Genomic DNA, 5,173 nt, shown 5'->3' on the forward strand with positions numbered 1-5,173 from the left:
ACATATTGTGTGAGTTCCTTTGTGATTGTGTTACCTCACTCAAGATGATGCCCTCCAGGTCCATCCATTTGGCTAGGAATTTCATAAATTCATTCTTTTTAATAGCTGAGTAGTACTCCATTGTGTAAATGTACCATATTTTCTGTATCCATTCCTCTGTTGAGGGGCATCTGGGTTCTTTCCAGCTTCTGGCTATTATAAATAAGGCTGCTATGAACATAGTGGAGCATGTGTCTTTCTTACCGGTTGGGACATCTTCTGGATATATGCCCAGGAGAGGTATTGCTGGATCCTCCAGTAGTACTATGTCCAATTTTCTGAGGAACCGCCAGACTGATTTCCAGGTGGTTGTACAAGCTTGCAATCCCACCAACAATGGAGGAGTGTTCCTCTTTCTACTGGGATTATTTTTAATGTATATTATTTTTAACTTTTTATTGATTCTTCGTGAGATATACATCACATAGCCTAGTCTTGCTTATCTTTCAATCCCATTATATCTGCCTTTCTTTCTTGCAACCTCTGTCCCCCAAAGAAAACACACACACACATACATGCCCACACACACACATGTGCACATGCAAACAAACAAACAGCAACGAATCACAGAGAACATCTCATCATGGAAGATTTAATATGCCAGAGTGTGTCCCAGAATACATCCCACCATCTATACATCTTCACTTGTAAATGTTCATTGGAATGAATTATTGGTCTGGTCCAAGATCTCTGGCTTCTGTAATAGCATCAATACTAATTCCTCATTGGGACTTCTCTCAGTTATCCTGTTCTTTCCCTGTGTCATGGAGCTTCTCTAGCTTCACACCATCAGGACTAGCCTTTTCCCGAATCAGAACCATTCACAGATGCTAGAGATGTTGGGGTAAGTTAGTTTAGAGCCTTGCATCTGGGCCTGGGTGGTAGTTGAGCTTCTTAACCTGTCAATGGCTCACCTGTACCCATGCCTCCAGAGCCAGTTCCCCTGTGCTGCTTACTCCAGAGAATGGGGTACCCATTCTCTCAAGTGCTACAGATGAGGATGGAATGGAGGCTAGGTCTTCTTCCCTCATGGTTCTAGAGCCAGCTTTTCCAGCTACTACAGGTGGCAACAGGGGCAGGGGGAGGTCATCATCTCTGTACCCATGTCATGTTTTGCCAGATGAGTAGCTGTGCCAGCTCTTCCATTCTTTCACCATCAGTGTTGGTTTACCTGTGCCCCTTCCACCAGGGCCAGGGCCAGCCCTACTGTGATGCCCAGGCAAGGTGCAGGACCCTCTTTCCCTATTGTTTCAGCCATGGAGGAAGTGGGACATCTCACCTACTCTCATGAACTCAGGGTCAGCTCTCTGGACTACCTCATATATATTTGCTCATATTTGTATACATCAAGGTGTATTTGGGAGAATATGATAGTTATTATTTTGTCAGATCCTTACTAATTTATTCCCTCTATATTTGACATCTACTTTATTGACATTATAGTTGGCTTAAATTAATAGCTCTATGCCATCTTAAATAAATACCATTCTCTGCTCCATCCTCCGTCCCTGCATTGCTTGCAGACAGGATTAATAAGGATTTGGGGGTTTTTTGGGGTGTGTGTGTGTGTGTGTGTCTGTGTGTCTGTATGTGTCTCTATCACTCCATTGGTTTTCCTTCCTGGCTACAGAAGGTGGCCTCTTCATGTACCATATCCTCATTCCTGTGAGTCACAGCTAAGGAAACCCCTATTGATTTTTGTGTACGTCCCTTATCCCAAGTCTTCTTATCTTCCTGGAGGTGCCCTCTAACTCCTCACCTCTGTCACTTTGGAACTGACAATCAATAACCGCCTAACTTCATACACATTCCATGGACAAGCACAATCCCTGACATTATTAAATGACACTCTGTTATGCTTGCAGAACGGAGCCTAGCATAACTGTCCTCTGAGAGGCTCCTTCTAGCAGCTGACTAAAACAGATGCGGACACCCACAGACAAATATTGGATCAGGGACTCTTACGGAAGACTTGGGGGAAGTATTGAAGGGAGATAGAAACTTCACAAGAAGACCAACAGAGTTAACTAACCTGAATACTTGGTACTCTCAGAGTCTGAACCATCAACCAAAGAACATACAGAGGATGGACCTAGGTCTTCTTGCACATATGTAGCAGATGTGGAGCTTGGTCTTCATTGGATCCCAAATAACTGGCTATCCTAAAAGCTGTTGCCTGTATGTGGAATATGTTTTTCAAGCTGTGCTGCCTTGTCTGGAATCAGTAGGGGAGGATGGTCCTAGGTTTTCAGAGACTCTAAGTGCCAGGGTAAAAGGATACTCAGGGAGGCCCCCGCCTGCTCAGAGGAGAACAGGAAGCAGGGTATGGTGGGAAAGATTCTGAGAAGGGGTGACTGGAAAGAGCACAGTGAGTGGAATGTAAAGTGAATAAGTAAAAATACATACATACCATTTTCAAGTAAATTAGTATAGAATACTACTATTAATACTAATATTAATACAGAATGCCAATTGAACAGACATATTCTTTAAATTTTTTTTATCTTTTGAGGACATATGGCAATAAAATAAAATATTTTTACTAAACACTATAATTGTAAATGTAGGTAATGTATAAATTTCATACTAACATGAGTAATAGTATTGTATTCATATTTACTACAACATTCATTTTCCTAGATTATATAAACCAAGTCTCTTATCTGAAATAATTATTACTGATATGGAAACCCTGATCTTACAGTTTTGCATCTTCAATTCTTGTCATTTAACTGGGAGAAGTTATGCTAAATTTCTAATATATTTAAATTGAGTTCTGATATTTAGTTTGAGCAATAACAATGTAAATGATGCCACTGTGAAGATTTCTTTGATTGACTAAGATATTAAGAAGTGATATAATTCTAATTGGGACAGGTGGTACTCTTATAATAAACAAGCTTATCACTACATTGGATGAGTAAGCTGTAAACAGGCTGACAATTCCTACTTAATGTGTCATCAGCAGTTAAATTCCCTATGTTAATATGATTTTTATTTTAATCAATAGTGTTAAGATGCTATCCAGAATTAAATGTTTAAGTGGTATTGTGTATTTTTCATTAAATGGAAGATTTAAATGAAGCAAAAGAAAAAATAGTATCTAACAATGTTCAGTCACTTAAATTCTCTCTTAGAGATGTTAGGGTCTCCACATCGTAAAAATGGAAAGAAATTGTTGAATTTATTTAACAATGCAAAACTGAACTTAACAAATTATAAATGTCACAAATAATAACACATTTAAATGACTTAACATCTTACTGCATTAATTTTGTTCTACGTTATAGTCTGCCTCAGTGGTTCCTTACAAACTGAGGAGAAGACCAATGAAGTATAAACATGTCACATAAAATATGTTGTCATACATTGTCCATTAACTAGGTTTGAGGAAACTGCCCAAGATTTAATACAAAATAAGGGTTTGAAACATTATTCATACTCATCAAAGGCAATACTTCATCAACTAAACATAATAGAGTAGCTTTAAGATGAGAACTTATTTTCAAAACTTTCCATTATAAACCTATATGGCAGCTTGTTAAAAAGGAGAAAATATTTACTAATTAGTATAAAATAATACAGCTTAATCCATGGCACAATGATGATTACTTCTTTCAGTAGAATGTTAGGTCCCCCCAACCCCAAGGTTAGACACTACTAATTATCAATACCTTATATCTATTCATTTCATCCATGACCAGCCTTGTTATTGCTCCTCAGGACCAGAATACTGTTTTTTCTTTTACTTCTTAGTTTCACAGAACTACTCTTGGTACACTTATAAATACATATGAGATCTGCCAGGAGTACCCTAGGAGACACCAAAGATCCTGGCGTCTGACTGAGTCTTTCCTCTAGAAATATCTTTGACTTAGAAGAACTGGATTACTAATGATCAGATTACACCTTCCACGGAGGTAAAAAGAATCTAGAGAGTGTTAATGTGGGACTGGAGAGACCAGACGATTGGTATTTCCTTGACGGGACTTCCCACTTTAGGGATTCTATTGCATTCCCTGATGCTTCAGTTCACACTCATCCACTCACTTCCCTTCCCCTCCTCAGTAGTGCTTCTTGTATTCTCTTGCAGATATTGTGCCTCCAAACATAACCCAATATAGTTCGTTTATATAAATCAAACTGCTCATCCACATCTGGTCTTCAGGAAACATAACAGTACCATACAAACTTATTTCACACACATCTTGCAAACATTATCTGTTTAGATTACATTACAATTGATAAGACCAAATATAAGAAGCAGAATTCAATTTCAGTTCTAATCCCAGATTCAAAAAAAAAAATCATCTGTCCCTTGACATCATTTAAATCACACTTAATGAAACAAGACCATGAGGGAAGACACAGGGACTTCCAAGTATAAAAATTGTGCTTAGCAGACAAACATACATAATGTTGTAGAAACTTAGCGAAGCTAGTCAGTTAAGCAGCACACTTCACAGAACTTCAGAGGGATGCAAATTCCCCCTGTAAATCAATTGATTTACAGTTACTGTGGCTTGTTTTTATGATTTCAACAACTAAGTATATTTAGTGGCTCATAATATCATTGTTAGAGGGAACTGGATCGCGGCAGTTGGAAAATTTACTTAATTTTAAGTAAAAACATACCAAATCCTATTTGTTTTCACACTGTTCTACAAAGAAGCAAAGCAATGTAATTATTTAAAAAAGAAAAAAAAATCTTCATTGTTTCAGGTTTAACACTATGGGGGAACATGAATGTTTGAAAGCATCCTAGTAAACAAAGAAAGCCCATTGAGACAAAGACAAAACGAAACAAAACAGTTTCATTTTATTACTGATGATAAACATTACAGGAAACTAAGATAGGTGAATCTGGACAGAATTTATTATTTGATTAGAATTCTTTTTTTTTTCACACAGCATCAAATTTTTATTTTTATTTTATTTTTAATATTATTTTATTACGTATTTTCCTCAGTTACATTTCCAATGCTCTCCCAAAAGTCCCCCATACCCTCCCCCCAACTTCCCTACCCACCCATTCCCATTTTTTGGCCCTGGCGTTCCCCTGTACTGGGGCATATAAAGTTTGTGTGTCCAATGGGCCTCTCTTTCCAGTGAAGGCAGACTAGGCCATCTTTTG

This window comes from Mus caroli, chromosome 1 (assembly GCF_900094665.2).
Source record: "Mus caroli chromosome 1, CAROLI_EIJ_v1.1, whole genome shotgun sequence".
NCBI classification, from domain to species: Eukaryota; Metazoa; Chordata; class Mammalia; order Rodentia; family Muridae; genus Mus; species Mus caroli.